Consider the following 18,226-nt stretch of genomic DNA (forward strand, 5'->3'; position numbering starts at 1 on the left):
TTCGGAGAAGAGGGCAACACAGCTATTCACTGTCCCTTGAACTATTACATGAGGGTAGTCCAGCCCCACAGTAACTAATAAATTCAAGCCAAGTGAAATGTGCGCACAAGTAGAAGAGCATAAACACCAGTACTATGTTTATAGCAATCTGAGTGGAAAAAATGTTACAACAGTGTCTCTAGCGGCCAAGTCTGATAGGGTATGCCTACACTACAAAGTTAATTCGAACTAACAGACGTTAGTTCAAATTAACTTTGATAGGCGCTTCACTAGCGCTCTGCTAGTTCGAACTTAATTCGAACTAGCGGAGCGCTTAGTTCGAACGAGGCAAACCTCATTCTATGAGGACTAAGCCTAGTTCGAACTTACTAGTTCGAATTAAGGGGTGTGTAGCCCCTTAATTCGAACTAGTGGGAGACTAGCCCTCCCCAGCTTTCCCTGGTGGCTACTCTGGCCAACACCAGGGAAACTCGTATGCCCCCCTCCTGGCCCCAGACCCTTTAAAGGGGCACGGGCTGGCTACGATGCCCGTGCCAGGTGCAAGCCTTCCAGCACCCAGCTAGGAGACCCTGCACCTGGCACGGCTCGAGCCAGCCACCCGATGCCCCCCAGTCCTCCCCCTCTTCCTGGGACCAGGCTGGCGGCTCCCGGGAGCTTGCCTGGGACCGCAAGATGCGGGCAGCCGCCTGGTCTAGTGTGGACATCGTGGACCTCGTCCACGACCTCCGCACTAGGCACAGAAAAGTGGCCATCTAGGGCAGGAGAGCTGCCAGCCTGGCCACCCAGGAGCAGGTGTGCATGAATATCAAGGTGGTCAACTGAGACCCCCGACCCTGAGCCCTGAGCTTACAATGACCGTCCTGGGTCAGACCAAAGGTCCATCTAGCCCAGTAGCCTGTCTGCCGATAGCGGCCAACCCTAGGTATCCTGGAGGGGATGGACCAAAGACAGTGACCAAGCCATTTGTCTCGTGCCATCCCTCTCCAGCCTTCCACAAACTTTGGGCAGGGACACCACTCCTACCCCCTGGCTAATACCACTCCATGGACCCAACCTCCATGACTTTATCTCACTTCTCTTTAAACTCTGTTCTAGTTCTAGCCTTCACAGCCTCCTGCAGCAAGGAGTTTCACAGGTTGACTCTTTGCTTTGTGAAGAAGAACTTTCTGTTACTAGTTTGAAGCCTCCTACCCATTCCTTTCCTTTGTTGTCCTCTAGTCCTTCTTTATGGGAACTCAGGAAGAACTTTTCTGTATGCACCCTCTCCACCCCACTCATGCTTTTATAGACCTCTATCCTATCCCCCCTCAGTCTCCTCTTTTCTAAACTGAAAAGTCCCAGTCTCTTTAGCCTCTCTTCATATGGGACCTCTTCCAAACCTCTGATCATTTTAGTTGCCCTCCCCTCTCCCACCCTCTCTCTTCCCCTCTCCCACCACCTTTTCCCAGTCTCCCCGAGTTTTGTTCAATAAAGAGAGATTCTATTTTTAACCACACGTTTTCTTTATTTTGTTCATCAGGAAGAGGGGCTAGGGAAGGGTTAGTGGAAGGATGTTAGGTAGGAATGGGGTACGAGCCCCCGATGGGGAGGACTGGGCTGGCTCTGCGGGCTTCTGGGGGAGGAAGCTCTCCTGCAGCCCCCCAATTGCCCCCTCTCCTCAGATGGCAGCCTGCGGCAAGTGCAGCCTGTCTAATGGCCGAGTGCTATGATGTGCCGAGTGTGGGCACTCAGGGCACTCCAAGCCAGGACTGCTTTGCAAGCGGGGCACCCCTGAGAACTGTCTGTCCAGGGTGGGGGTTGGGTCCCTTTAAGCTCAGCCCTTGGCTAGCCTGAGACAGCATCTCCACGCTCTAAGTCCTCCTCTGATGCCCTGCCGGCACTGCTTCTGGCCATCCTTAAGCCCGGTTCAGGGTCCACTTAATGTGGACATGCTAGTTCGAATTATCAAAATGCTAATTCAAACTAGTTTTTAGTTCTAGATGCGTTAGTTCGAATTAGCTTAGTTCGAATTAACTAATTCGAACTAAGTTAGTTCGAATTAGCGCTGTAGTGTAGACATACCCATACATGTGCAAAAGCATGCATGTGTTCACAGACATTTTTCATGCAGGTCACCACAAAACTTCATTGTCTACCTTTCAGAATTTTGTTATAACTTATAGATTAGCTACATTAGAATCAGATAAACTATTTGTCATGAATTATGTATGCAACAAATTTTAGCTCCTTTTCTCTTCTCCAGTCATTTGCATAAAGAATTTTTATATTACTGTTTACTATTTGTTCTTTGACAAGTTCCCGCCCTCCTTCCCTTTGGGAGGCCTGTTCACTAACATTTGTAGTTTGTGACAATTACTTAAATTGCACTGTATTGTTTTTTTTCTCACTGTTTAGTTGACCAACTTTTTAAATGATAATAAATGATATAAAGTGTACATGCTTCTTCATGTACATATATAGATATTTGCAGGAAGTAAACTATTCTGTGAACTTTTATGTGAACAAAATCAAATAAAAAGGGGCAGAACAGAGGAGAAGAGTGCGGTATATAATGTCCAGCCAGCTTCAAACAATACTTTGTGTGGATTTTCATTCCCTGAGCTAAAATCATGTGCAACATAACTCCTTTGAAATCAATGGAGTTTACATCATGGATTAATCAAATTTGCTTTTTGAGTTCCTGTGTTTATTCAAACCTAACAGTCACAGTGAATTTCTCATGAAACAATGAAACATTGCCACTTTGGGGATAAAATTATAATCTAGTTACATTTTAAATGCAATCTAGGCTTAATTTTCCTCTTGTCAAACCCATCCCAGATACCATATATCTCTTCTCATGGGTAAATTACCAGGAGCTGCAACAGAGAAGGCAGGAATGATTCAGTTAAAAAACAAGGAATCTATGTTCATACTATTACAAATCAATTTGTCCAATCAGTGTCAAAGTTGTTCTGACAAATATACTATTATACTGCACTGCTAAACCAAGCTAGTTGATAAATAAAAAATCAAAAGTAAAATTCAAAATGTTGGAGTTATTTTCATTTCACAGTGTTAGAAACTGATCTTTTTAACTTTTTTTGTGACAATTTGAATTTTTTAATGAACACAAATGTCAACATTTTGTAATTTTCAGTGTTTTTTATTCTTTTCCCCTAATGAAGTTTTTTACAATACACTCAATATGTTAACAATACTGGCACTCCTTCATGGAAAAAATGTTTGGGGAAGGACAGAAAGTCTTTTTGTTTCCTAAACTTTTTGTTTAAAGAATTCTGACCAGGTCTAATACTGCATAAAGGCTTACTTTGGTAGATGCAAAAATTTAAAAAGTCAAGCTTTTAATAATATAATATAACCCAGGTTATTTAACATGCTTATCATGTTGGCTGGTACTGTATTGTAATTGGAAAATCTATAAGAACATAACTCAGCCATTTATCAGGTTTCTCATTTTCATGGTGTGTATGTGATCTATTGATAGTCTCTTAGAAACTGCTGCCTTTCTTAAACAAATTGACCCACTGCTAATCAATGCTTAACAATTTCCCATGAATCTTGCATGCTCATTGGTATTTGCATATCTTCTTCTCTGAATTCCATTAAAAACAAACAAAGACTTCTTTAGCACTTGACATTATTTTTCACTTTTTCTTACCAGATGAAGGAAAAGTCTGCTTTTATTCATCATAAAGGGGAAATATACTCTCTGAATCTTCATTATGACACAAAGTTCGTAAGTCCCAGAACAACTGGTAAAATGTTGTATTCTCCTTTCCCTGCGTGTACAGACGGGGCACTTATTATAAGAAATGACTGAGAGTTCATGTCAGAAACTGGGACAGAAGATTTGAATATACAAGAGGTTCATGATTAGATCATGGGCCAGTTGCTACCACTTCCACAAATCCCCTACCTTCAAAACTACCTGATTTATATCACTCTGGTAGCATAAAACAGCTGGAAATCTGACAGATTTGATTCCAATGCCAATGGACTGACTCCTGAAGATTTCCCCAGCTTCTAAGGTATCTTATGAGCAGGGGCAGCCCTAGACTAGCTGCCAGCAACTGGTGCCCTAGGCAAACCATGCAATCAGCACCCCCACCTCCAAACCCCTCAATGATATTGTGCCATCATTTGGTGCCCCATTTAACTTGGCGCCCTAGGCGACCGCCTAGTTCATCTATATGGATGGAAAGCCTCTGCTTATGAGCCCTATCACATGGAATATGCCCAGGGCATCTACAGACCCAGAAATGGTCTCTTGTCAGCCAATCACAAATTAGAGCAGCCCTCAGCCTTTTTTAACTTACCCTGCGATCTGTCAGCATTGCTTAGGCAACTACATGATTTCAGGATCACAAAAATGGCTTATTGCCACCTTTGCTCCCTCCCTTTATCCTGCACCAAGCAAAGTTGTTCTAGACTAAAGGAGTTAGCAGGGATGTAATAGTATAGCAAATTAACCAATTAACTGATAAGCAAAAGCTCATCGGTTAATGCTATAGACTACATACCTTCTCTCCCCCTCTCCCTTCGCCAGTAAAATTATTAGCAGGCTGTCCAGCAGCCTGGCTAAGTCCTGGTTTGCGCCGGCCATTGCAGCTCTGCATTTAAAGTGTATTAGGAGCCAGGTGGGCAGGCAACCCAGCTCAGTCCCGGCTCGTGCTGGATCTGGGAGCTCAGACTCCTCCTGTACAGGGGCTGCTGCCTTCTCACACTGCTGTCTCTGTATCAGAGGCAACAGTGTGGGACGACAGGCAGCTGATCCATAAGGGGAGCTGGTTTTTAAACAGGCTCTGCTCGTGGACCAGCTCCCACCTGGCACCCCACACTGCTGCCTCTGATAGAGAGGCAGCAGCGCAGAGTGGCAGGGGGCTTCTTGGGAGTGGGGCCAGGGCACATTGACTGCTGGCCCCACCTCTGGGGACTATAGAATAGTCAAAAAACCATTAAGAATTCATGAGGTTAATTGAATATTCAATTAACTGATATTTAACAGTCTTAAGATTTTATTTTTTCTGTGATGATCAGTATCTTCTATTGAAAACTCCTGCTCTATCAAAACTTTTATAATAGTAATTGTAATTAAGGGCCAGCTTCTCATTTATACTGAGGCCCTTTTACTCCACTGTAAAGGTTCCCTTACATTGCCCTCTTTTTCAGATACAAATATGTGCATTGACGTCATCAGCAGTGCATTGTTCATCACTTCCTGTGATCTCTACTGAGGCTGACCTCTCTTACATTCTTAAAGAATCATTCCTTCAGGAATGGGTGCTGCTTATCCCAATAACTCACTTTCCTACTTCTGATGATGGGAAGTAAAAAAACAGACCAAAACAAGTCACCCACCAAAGTCACCGTCCTTCCCCTCCACACAGGGCCGGATTAAAGCATGGGCTAGCCAGGCAGCTGCTCAGGGCACCAACCCATGGGGGGTGCCTGATGGCAGCTGTAAGGGGCGTGCAGCACCCCTTATAGCTGCCATCAGGCGCCGCGCACCTGGCTCCCGGATCACGGGCTGCAGCAGCTCCCAGAAGCCATCCTGCAGCGGCCGCCCGGGGCAGGGGCCACGATAACCCCCGTAGCGCCAGCCAGCAGCACACTTCCTCCTGTGGCCACAGGGCCCTACAGGGCCAGGCTCGGCCCACTCTGGGTGGCCCTGGTCTGTGCGCTAGCGGTGGTAGCCAGGCTGGGCCAGGCCGAGTACGTGTGTCCTGCCACCGCCAGCTCTGTGCGTCCTCCCCCATGTGCCAGGCAAGGGCGGGGCCACGCATGCACCCTCTCCCACACACCAGCGTGGGGGCGGGGCTGTGCATGCGCCCTCCCCCAACCCGAGGCACAATTAAACACTCTGGCCAGGGCACCAGAATGTCTTGGACCGGCCCTGCCTCTACATGACCTCTTGCTTAAATCCTTCCCCTAACTTTTCATCCCTTGCCACATAAAATCAAACCAGTGGCCCATGGCTTGGGCTTTGTGGTCCCCTAAATTAAGTCTTGAATAGGAGTTATAAGGTTTAATTAAATAATCTTGGTTAAAATACTTTGAGATGCTAAGATACTTATAAACAGTAAAAGTATTATTCTTTCAGTAGAGACTAGCATTTCTTCATAATGTTGCTAAACTATGGGACACTACAAAGATCCTATAATTACCTATAAAAAGGAAAATTGGTATATATTTCTCTTAGGACTTCTTTTGGGTTTTTTTTCGGACTCTACTGTACATCTGGAATAGTGAGCTCATCATATGCTACTTATAGATCTGCTGGTTTTAAAATATATATATATATTATTATTAGCTTGAGAAATGAGATGGTAGTATAAAGGCCTATATTGGCTAAAAAATAGCAGGAACATCTGCAAGAATCAAAATTAATATCTTTCTAAATTAGTTCACCATAAGGGAAAATACTGCTGATCACTTCTTCTCACCAGTAGGTACTAGTGTTCTTAATTGGAACAACTAAAGAAAGCTTCATGGATATAAAGGGCAATAATTTAACTAGCTCCCCTCCCCCTGCAAAAAAAAAAGCATAAAGAGAGCTATAGGAGAAGAATAGATTGCATTAAGACTGTTAACAGTCTGTGCTTGGGAAAGAAATAATGCAATTTGCACAGTGATTACTTTTTCTGTTCATTGTACGCATTAAATACATTTTTAGCAATAAGAACAAAAACAACAACAACAAAACAAACCTTTGAGCAATGTGTGCCTATGATTGCAAAGGCATTGAGTACTCCAATGTTCTTTGAACGATTTTAGTTGTTATAGAAAGGCAAATGGGTGGGTGGGCATGAAAGAGAACAAAAGTCTTCCAAACTAGTCATGGAAAGAAAAAAAGTGTGTGGAAAATGAAAATAGTTTCCCAGGGGAATGACAAATAGATAACTCTGAATCCATGCTGTTTCCAAGATATTAATACTAAATATAGTACATCTGCTGCATTGAATCAAGATAATATATCTCAGTGTGAAGTTTCATGATGATTATGTGTATTCAGCTGCTTTTCTGTGTATTACAATTTCTTCCCTTCATTAACCAAAACCAGAGAAGTTGCTATTAGGAGACTGGTTAAAATATAAATCAATCCAGGTGCTATAACAATGAATCATGGTGCAAAGTGAAAGACCCATCTTCACCTGGATTTGAGTCCCAGAGCATATTATGTTGTACGATTACTAAATGTCTGAGAGTTGTATGCAACAGAAGCTCTGACAGTGTCTAAACCCCACACATACTAACTCGACCACACAGTCTTTTTTTGTTTGTTTGTTTGTTTTATTTTTGTGGTTTAGGGGAAACTGCAAGTCCACTTTCTCTAGGGGCAGAGTAATACAGTGATAGTAAACAGGAAAAGGGAGGTGAACAATAACAAGGGCACACACTCAAGGGTAAAATAAATGACAAAGGATTGCAAGGTATTATAGCAACTTACTGCAATTTTGTGCTCTCATAGTGCTTATGGAGCGCCTGAGTCACAAAGATACAGATTTCCCATATGGGAGACATTAAAATGAAATGCTATTTCTCTCTGTGTTTTATTCAATAAAACTTTAGATTACTGCATTCAATGCAATAGAGTAATGCAATCAAAGGAGGGAAAAACAATGTTGATATCTGATTCCATATCTTCATTATTAGTGTCATGTTATTATTAAATGAAATAAAACCACATCATTGGCACTAATATTAGAAAGAATGGGATGTTGCTTCACATTTTTTAAAAAACGGTGTATGGATTTCTCCTCACTTACATGAAACATACTACAGTCAAGAATTTCAAAACTCCCATTATAATGGGCAGAAGCTTATTATTAATGTGTTTTTCTTTTTCAGAGCCTCTTCACTGAAATAGAATGCAAGACTCATGCTGCGACTCTGCAATATTGTTCACTGCAAGAAATGATTTTGTTCTGCCTCAAAGGCAATACATTTTTATGTTTAATTTTGCCTTGGGTATATACAACACTTGTTTATGTCCTTAAAATGCTTTTTAAAGAGATTGATTTCGATGCATCACCAGTAAATCCTGCACCAAAGATTTAATTCTCTTATTTATGCAGGCAGACAAAATTTGCATTTTGGTGGCTCACGGGTCTTAGGTAAGCTGGAGACTTAGCCTCTAATCACATCAATGGAGATATATACATATATCTTTTTCATATCGGCAATATTTCTTTAATTATATAATTTTACTTCAAGTTTTATCACTAGCTTTAGATCACTCTTTAGCCTCAAGTGCTGTTTCCAACTTTACATCTACAGTAAATTCAGTTCTTGCAAACAGAGCCTTTTGCTTTGAGAACATTATCAGTAAATAATACATATGTATTTAAGAAATGCTTGTGTTGACCCTCTGCCATTTCTCGGTAAAACAGACATAACCAAAATTTAGTGTATATCTTTATATTTAAACAAAGCCTATGGGGGATGTGTTTGGGTGCATGCATTTATGCATGGGAAAGAGAGAGATGTATATGCTATGGAATCATTCTTGAAAAAGCCTCTGTGTGGTGGATTCCTATACCTATGAGTAGCTCCATGAACTTTAATGGTGTTCCACTAAGTTTCAGTGGTTCACCTTCTTACAGTAAATTACAGGGTTGGAGGTATTACTCATTAACACATATCCCTTTATTTGTAAGTATTTTGAGGCAAGGTAAATGCCTGATTTCTAATATTCATTATATTTTCCTCGTTTCTTTTTATTTAATTTAGTTATTATATTTAGTTAATATTCAGGTACATTAAATGTGCTCCTACCTGAGAACTTATAAGGCATCTCTGGACAGTAAAATTTACACTGCCTGATCCCACACACACTTGAAGTCAATGTAAAAAATGCTACCAATTTCAAAGATTAAGGATCAATATTTCCCCCTATACTTATGTCCCTATTCAGGAAAGCAGGTAAGCACATACTTTAACTTAAACACATGTTCTAAGTCCAATGGAAATTACTGGAACTTGAGCAAGTGATGTTGGCTTAAATTGGCATTAATATTAAGTTAGCCATATTTTTTTTTTTTAAATGTGCTTTTTTCTAGGCTTTGACATTCTTTTTTAAAGGTTTTTTTCTACAATTCTTGATCCTGTATATGCAACAATTAAAATTTAATGTTGTTATGATTTTGTTGGTTTACATATTTTTCAGTGGGCTTGTTTTAATTGTACAAGTGTAACTGCTACTTGTCACCTCTGATGAAGTAGATCAGCTGTTCTCAAACTGTGGGTCAAGACCCTAAAGAGAGTTGTGATGCCATTTTAATGGGATTGCCATGGGACCTGCTTTGAGTTGGGCTTTAGCTTTGGCCTCTTCTCAGAGTGGTAGGGCTCAGACTTCCCCCTCACACCCAGGACAACAGGACTTGAGCTGACTCTGGCATCAGCCCTCCCTGCAGGGGTCATACAGTAATTTGTGTTGTCAGAAGGGGATCATGGTGCAGTGCTGTTTGAGAACCTTTAAAGCAGATAATAGCTCTGATTAAAATGAATAAGAATTGAACATGTTTAAATGTTTGCAGGATCAGGGACTTATTTAGTCAAATATTACCCTGGGATTTCTGTAGTCTAAATATTCATAAAGGACTATTGAAAGAAATGAGATAAGCTTAATAATTTATATGTATAGCAAAACTTGAATTTTTTTCATGGTTAACTGCTATACAAAGGAATTAATACAAGAGATGTCCCAGATCAGGTACACAATAGTTTCTGTCCTGATATTTAAAGCCCTCAATGAGATTGGGCCTAGTTACTTGAAATATTGCCTCTCCCACACTTTATCCTCACTGACAGTTGACTTTCTTTAACAGCTACATCCCACTGGACAGATGAAACTGTTAACTGAAAGAGAAAGGCTCATGAGCAGTAGAGATGGAACTTTCACCGCAGCTGGACTACTTCTGTGCAATCACACAGGTAAGATTTTGGCCCAATGGGTTTTCATCTGTAGGAAATAGGCATGTGCTAAGAATGAGGAGATGCTCTGAATCTACTAAATTTTATATAAAAAAGCTCTTAATTTCAGAATAAATTAATGTGACATTCAAATGTGTATTGACATCATTTTAGTGTGCCTTTGCTTAGGCAATAAGGGTATGTCTATACTACACTTTCATAGGCGCTACACTAGTGATCCGCTAGTTCGAACTTAATTCAAACTTAATTCGAACTAGCGGAGCGCTTAATTCAAACTAGGTAAACCTCACTCTATGAGGACTAAAGCCTAGTTCGAATTAACTAGTTCGAATTAAGGGCTGTGTAACCACTTAATTCGAACTAGTGGGAGGCTAGCCCTTCCCAGGTTCCCCTGGTGGCCACTCTGGCCAACACCAGGGAAACTCTTCTGCCCCCCTCCCGGCCCCGGAGCCCTTAAAGGACCACGGGCTGGCTACAGTGTTTGTGCCTGTTGCAAGCCTGCCAGCACCCAGCCAGCAGACCCTGCACCTGCCACAACATGAGCCAGCCACCTGATGCCACCCAGCCCTCTCCCTCTTCCCGGGACCAGGCTGGCAGCTCCCAGGAGCCTGCCCGGGGCCGCAAGAGGTGGGCGCCTGCTTGGTCAGGTGCGGAGATTGTGGACCTCATCTAGGTTTGGGGGGAAGCCTCCAATGTCCACGATCTCCACACTAGCCACAGGAACGTGGCCGTGTACAGCCGCATGGCTGCCAGCCTGGCCTACAGAGGTCGCCAGCGGAGCTGGGAGCAGGTCCGCTGTAAAATCAAGGTCCTGCGGCAGTCCTACTCCCGGGCCTGCCAGCCAGGGGCCAACCTGCAGGCCTGCCCCCACTTTCAGGCCCTGGACCGCATCCTGGGGGCTCACACCGTCCATGCCCCCCGGGTGGTGATCGACCCCGGGGCAGAGGGACCCGTCCCTGACACCGAGGAGGAGAAGCCGGAGGACACCGAGGGCCAGGAGCCTGCCAGGAGCCTGCCCAGGACCCAGGACCCCTGAGGAACCCCACAGACCACATCACCTGTGTCATCCAAGGCTGGGGAAGGCTCCACTTGTGAGTATCATCATGCTCCCCTTATGTGTACGGAGGGGTGGGGGGAGAGGGAGCCCAGGGACCGTGCGCCTGGCCCTTGCCCACCATGGAGCAGCAGCTGGGTGTCATGCAGGGGTCCTGGCCTTGCAGAGGGGGACTGAGTTTCACCCACCTTGTCCCCAGGGAGAATTGACCGCTGCTCTTGTTTCATCACAGCCGCAGCACCTGGGACTGCAGGGCGCACCACCCCGCCTGCAACAGCCACCTGCGCCCGGGCCAGCAGGCGTGCCAGGAACCAGGAGGACTACCAGCGGTGGCACCTCCAGTTCCTGGAGCAGCTACTCCACAACCAGGAGCACTGGGTCCGGGAGGACCTTCAGTTGCGCCAGCGGAGTTTGGAGGAGCAGGACCGTGCCCTCAGAGGCGACCTCCAGACCTTGGTCAACCGGTTCCTGCCTCCTCCTGCTCCAGCTCCTGAGGCTGCTCCAGCTCTCGCTCCTTCTCCCACCCCTGCTTCCCCTGCTCCCCCTCCCACTTCCTCCATACCCCCGTCCCTCCTGCCCCACCCTCCACACTCATTCCCCCCCAACGCCCCCGCACCCGCAGTGCTGCGAGACGGGAGAGCCAGCCGGACCCGCAACCCTGAGCTTTTGCTTCCACCCCCTTCCAGCTCCCTCCTCCCAGGTTTCCCCCTCCCAACTCCCATCCTCACTCCTCCCTCCCCCCACCCCAGGTATGTAAAATAAAGAGAGGTTTTTTTTCCCAAAACAGGTGTCTTTATTTGACATTAGAAAAGGTGGTTAGGGAGGAGAAAGGGGAAGGGGGGAGGGTGGAAGAAGGCCGCAGTGGGGCATGCAGGGAGAGTTCAGTCCTCCTCCTCCACCTGGAAGCTCTCCCGCAAGGCTTCCCGGATCCGGACAGCCCCCCACTGGGCTTCCCGGATGGCGGCAGTGAGGGGCTGAGCGTAGTGGCCAGCCATGCGGTCAGCCTCAGCCATCCAGTCTGGCAGGAAAGCCTCCCCCTTTCGCTCGCACAAATTGAGCAGCACACAACATGCTGCCACTACGGGAGGGAGGTTGTGCTCTGTGAGGTCGAGACGGGTGAGGAGGCATCTAAATCGGGCTTTCAGTCACCCGAAGGCCCCCTCAATCATGATGCGGGCCTTCGTCAGCCTCACATTGAAGGCCTGGCAGGAGGTGCCCCGTGTAGGGCTTCATGAGCCAGGGCTGTAGGGGGTAGGCCGCATCCCCCACCAGGCACACGGGCATGTCCACGTCCCCGACCCTGATGTGGCAGTCGGGGAAGAAGGTCCCGGCCTGCAGCCTCTGGCACATGGAGGAGTTCCGGAACACCCGTGCGTCATGAGCCTTGCCGGACCAGCCCACATTAATGTCCGTGAACTGTCCCCAGTGGTCTCACACAGCCTGCAGGAGGACGGAGAAGTACCCCTTGTGGTTCACGTACTGGGAGGCCTGGTGTTCCAGGGCACGGATGGGGATGTGTGTCCTGTCGATGGCCCCCTCGCAGTTGGGGAAGCCCAGGATGCCGAACCCCTGGATGACGGCGTCCGGGTCAGCGAGGCGGACCACCCTGCAGAGCAGCACCCGGTTGATGGCCTTGACCACCTGCAGAGAGACACAACAAAGTGCAAATCACTGGGGCATCCGGGTGGCTGGGAGTGTTCGTGCCCTGGCAGTGCCCTGCGCCCCACTCCCGGAAGCAAACCCCCCCCGGGTGGTGTGTAGTACGGCCGGGACAGACTGACCCCTCCGGTGTGGGGCACTTTCGCCTCCTCTTTCCCCTCCTCCCATTTTCCGTGGGGCGGCCCATCCCCTCCTTGCAGCCCCTCTCCCCCCTGGCCCAGCGGCCGGCGAGTGCCGTACCTGCATGAGCACTGCTCTGATGGTGGATCTCCCCACGCTGAACTGGTTCCCGACGGATCGCTAGCTGTCTGGCATGGAGAGCTTCCAGAGGGCTATGGCCACACGCTTCTAGAGGGGGATGGCGGGCCTCATGCGAGTGTCCCTTCTGTGCAGAGCAGGGGCGAGCCACTCGCAGAGCTCCAGGAAGGTGTTCCTCTTCATCCTGAAGTTCTGGGTCCACTGTCGGTCTCCCCAGCGCTCCCGGACGAAGCGGTCCCACCAGTCGCTGCTGGTGTCCAGATGCCAGATGCAGCGGTGCATGCCGGCGCCTGGGCACCGCCGCAGCTGCTTCATGGACCCCAGGGTGGCCAGGCAGGGAGGTAGGGGGCTGACGTGCACCAGGTGGTGCCAGGCAGCCTCCAACCATTGCTGGCAGGCTTGCAGCAGCAAGTCCAGAAACTACACCAGAAAGTGCAGTGTAAGCTCTGGATCCATGTTGCCACCTGTGGCGGCATCCCTGAAGGGAAGCACCGACACACACGGGTGGAGAGGAAAACGCTTTGCTGTCCCTCGGCGAGGTAGGCAAGCAAGCGGAAAAGCTGAGAACCGGCTGTGCAAGGGGGTCCCTTTAAGCATGAGCCTCAGAATTAGCGCTGTAGTGTAGACATACCCTAATATAGTAACCTGTGGCAAGGTGAGGTAATTTTAATTGTGATTTACTATATTTATCATGTTAAACAGTCACTAATGGGGTAGCTATTTTTAGTCTGTAACTTTGAAAACAGCCAGTGTCCTGTGGCATCTTTGGTCATGTTTACACTAAGCAAGTATTTAGAAATTACTGAATTTGACTTAATAACTCTCGATTTAACAAATTCGAACTAGAGTGTCCACATTATGAGTATCAGAGGGGTAGCCGTGTTAGTCTGAATCTGCATCTGACGAAGTGGGTCTTTGCCCACGAAAGCTTATGCTCCTACACTTCAGTTAGTCTATAAGGTGCCACAGGACTCCTCGTCGCTTTTGCACATTATGAGGAGGCTTCAAAATTAGTCTGACACCAGAGTGACCACACTACTGTTATTTTGAAGTAAGTATTTCAGAATTACCATTACTCCTGAAGAGAAGCAGGATCACAGATCTCAATTTCCATGGCCCATTATTTTGAAATAATGGGCTTCATAGTGTGGATGTTTTACTTATATAGTCAACCTGAGGTGTGGGGGGGGGGGGAGAGGGGCAATTATTTCAAAATGAAGTTCTAGTGTAGACCAGGGCTCAGAGACTAACAAAAATATACAGTATCATTCATTTTCATGTGTAAGACCAATATCATCAGATGAATTGGAGTGGAAATAGCAGAATCCTAGACACACACACACACACATATAAATATAGCAAAAGAAGTACCTGCCAATTGTAGGACCCATCTTAATGAATTAACTGGGCTGGATGTGTTCCATTCATAATATTTGCCGTGAATCTGCAAATATCAAAGCAGGGGAAGTTGGCTTTGGAGTGTGTTAACCGGTTAATGTCTTTATCCAAGCCCAGAGTAACAATATCATATTTGTAGATGAATTCCAGTTCAGCCACACAACATAACTCACCCAGGAACCTACCCCTGCAACAAATCCCAATGCCAACTCTGTCCGTATAGCTATACAAGCAATACCATCATAGGACCTAACCACATAAGCCACAACATTAGGGGCTCATACAACTGCACATACTCTAATGTGATATATGCCATCAAGTGGCAACAATGCCCCTCTGCCATGTATATTACAATGAAATGGTAATTTACATAAAACCCTGTAGGGGAACATTTTAGCCTGCCTGGGCACTCAATCTTGGGTTTGCAAGTAGCCATTCTTCTGCAAGAGAATTTTACCACTCAATTAGAGAGAGAGATTTCCTTTTTAGAACCCCCTGTTAGCAAGGTTCCCTCTAAGCTGCATGGCAGCACAGCCCCACAATTGTTTTTATCCACCCCACTCAGTCAGGCAACTCCATTCACAAAGCTCTGAGCCCCTGACTAGGCGGGGCTGATTAAACAGCTGTGGGCTGTGCTGCCATACAGCTTAGCGAGAGCTTTGTCCGTCAGGTAGTTAAAGGCTGCTATCAAATCCCCTCTCACTCTTCTCTTTTGTAGACTAAATGAGCACAAATCCCTCAGCCTCATGGCTCATTGCATAAGGGGGGAGCCGCCATTTTTCAAACCCCGCTGGTTCGAACCACGAGGTGTACCGGTAGTTCGGAATAGGAATCCTAGTCCGAACTACCTAGTTCGAGCCCCGTGTAGCCGCGCTGCACGGGGTTCGAACCAGCGGGGTTTGAAAAATGGCGGCTCCCCGCTTATGCAAATGAAGCCCGGGAAATTCAAATCCCGGGCTTTATTTGCAAGTGCGGTATGTCTACATTACCCTCCTAGTTCGAACTAGGAGGGTAGTGTAGACATACCCTTAGTTATTACTAGCCTATAGCATTGCCTATATTTAAACCATAGATTTTCAGTAAACATTTCCATAGCAGCGGAACCAAATCATATGGTCCTTCTTCAGAAAGGACTGAGTACAAAAGTAATCCCCTCTGTTTTCTGAGCCATCTAATCTCCCAAACCAGGCCAAATCATGAAGTGCTTAATTATCTCAACTCCGTCCTTTTTTTAGGCAACACTCCATGAACATCAAGTAAGAACTGAGATAATACTGGTAGCTGTGTTTGGGAAATTGAATTGTAAACTGAAAAGCTAAATAACAGCAGAATACATATGTTAGTTAATTACAGTCTTTCTTAGGTACTCTTGATCTTTGAATAACACCCCGCACATTAAGCCAATACAACAGCTTAGTGACACATTTCTAAAGTATTTTAATTAATGAATGAAAGTATATTCTAACCTGTTTTAATGTGTAAATTGTACTAGATGCTGAGCAATGAACAAATCTCACTAATCGTATTTTCTCCAACTGGATAATAGTAGGCCTCATAAACTGTGTTCCAAAAATTCATGCATAGATATTAATGTAAAAAGAAAGCTCTCCCTTTTATTTTTGCAAGGTTATTGTTATGGTGTACTTTAAAGAAGTGAGATAATTTCACTAGTAGAAGATTATGTTAGTAAAGATATATAAACTAGCAGATTTAGCGTGTCCTGAATAATGTCTGTATCTTTTTTCCATTTAATTAGTCAGTCCTCAGGGAATCAGCCTTGATATATGAGGTTCAATTACACATACTGTTCTAATTCTGAATAGAGAGTTATTCATTTTTCCTAGTAAATATCAGCTCAAAGTAAAAAATGACATTTAAAAAATTGGAATACTAAACTTCCAAATTGCATACTCAGGATTTTTTTTATTCCAATTCTAGCAGGTTGCATCTTCAAGAAATTTGGGATACCAATTAGACAGCTTGCCTAGGGCATATCAGTTCCTTATCTGTCTAAAACTCAGTGACCCATTGTGAATTTTATAAGCAATATGATTGGAAGCTTTTATTAATAGGAACTCTAGAATGTGAATGGTACCTATAAAATATGCATCTGAGAAGGCATTAGTGACTCAGATAATATACTCAGAAAATTGTCTAGAAAACAAAATTGTAGAAATATTCTATTTCATAGAATCATAGAACTGGAAGAGACCTCAGAAGGTCATCAAGTCCAGCCCCCTGCTCTAGGCAGGACCAATTGCAACTAAGTCAACCCGGCCAGGGTTTTGTCAAGCCGAGACTTAAACACCTCTAGGGATGGAGACTCCACTACTTCCCTAGGTAACCCATTCCAGTGCTTCACCACCCTCCTAGTGAAATAGTTTTTCCTAATATCCAACCTGGACCTCTCCCACCACAACTTGAGACCATTGTTCCTTGTTCTGCCATCCGTCACTACTGTGAACAGCCTTTCTCCAGCCTGTTTGGAACCTCCCTTCAGGAAGTTGAAGGCTGCTATCAAATCCCCCCTCACTCTTCGCTTCTGCAGACTAAACAGACCCAACTCCCTCAGCCTCTCCTCATAAGTCATATGCTCCAGCCCCCTAATCATTTTGGTTGCCCTCCGCTGGACCCTCTCCAATGCGTCCACATTCTTTTTGTAGTGGGGGGCCCAGAACTGGACACAATACTCCAGATGCGGCCTCACCAAAGCTGAGTAAAGGGGAATGATGACATCTCTGGATCTGCTGGCAATGCTCCTCTTAATGCAACCTAATATGCCATTAGCCTCCTTGGCTACAAGGGCACACTGTTGACTCATATCTAGCTTCTCATCCACTGTAACCCCCAGGTCCTTTTCTGCAAAACTACTACTTAACCGGTTGGTCCCCAGCTTGTAACTATGCTTGGGATTCTTCGGTCCCAAGTGCAGGACTCTACACTTGTCCTTGTTGAACCTCATCAGATTTCTTGTGGCCCAATCCTCCAATTTGTCTAAGTCATTCTGTACCCTATCTCTGCCCTTAAGGGTATCTACCTCTCCCCCCAGCTTAGTGTCATCCGCAAACTTGCTGAGGGTGCAATCCATCACCTCATCCAGATCATTAATAAAGATATTGAACAAAACCGGTCCTAGAACCAAACCTTGGGGCACTCCGCTAGAAACCGACCGCCATCCTGACATCGAGCCATTGATCACTACCCGCTGGGCCCGGCCTTCTAGCCATCTTTCTATCCATCTTACCGTCCATTTATCCAATCCACAATCCCTTAACTTGCTGGCAAGAATATTGTGGGAGACCGTATCAAAAGCCTTGCTAAAGTCAAGGTATATAACATCCACTGACTTCCCCATGTCCACCGAGCCAGTTACCTCATCATAGAAGCTAATCAGATTGGTCAGGCACGACTTGCCCTTTCTGAATCCATGCTGACTATTCCTAATCACTTTCCTCTCATCCAAGTGCCTCAATATGGATCCCTTCCATGATTTTTCCAGGAACCGAGGTAAGACTGACCGGCCTATAGTTCCCTGGATCATCCTTCTTTCCTTTTTTGAAGATGGGCACTACATTTGCCTTTTTCCAGTCATCCGGGATTTCTCCCGATCTCCACGACTTTTCAAAGATAATAGCCAAAGGCTCCACAATGACATTTGCCAACTCGCTCAGTACCCTCGGATGCACTAAGTTCACACCCATGGATTTATGTACGTTTAGCTTTTCTAAATAGTTCCTGACCTGTTCTTTACCCACCACGGGCTGTCCATCTTCATCCCATCTTGCGTCACTTAGCGCAGAAGTCCAGGAGCCGACCTTGTCCATGAATACAGAGGCAAAGAAAGCATTGAATACTTCAGCTTTCCCCACATCATCTGTCACTAGGTTACCTCCTTCATCCATTAGAGGCCGCACACCCTCT

This window comes from Pelodiscus sinensis, chromosome 9 (assembly GCF_049634645.1).
Source record: "Pelodiscus sinensis isolate JC-2024 chromosome 9, ASM4963464v1, whole genome shotgun sequence".
NCBI classification, from domain to species: domain Eukaryota; kingdom Metazoa; phylum Chordata; order Testudines; family Trionychidae; genus Pelodiscus; species Pelodiscus sinensis.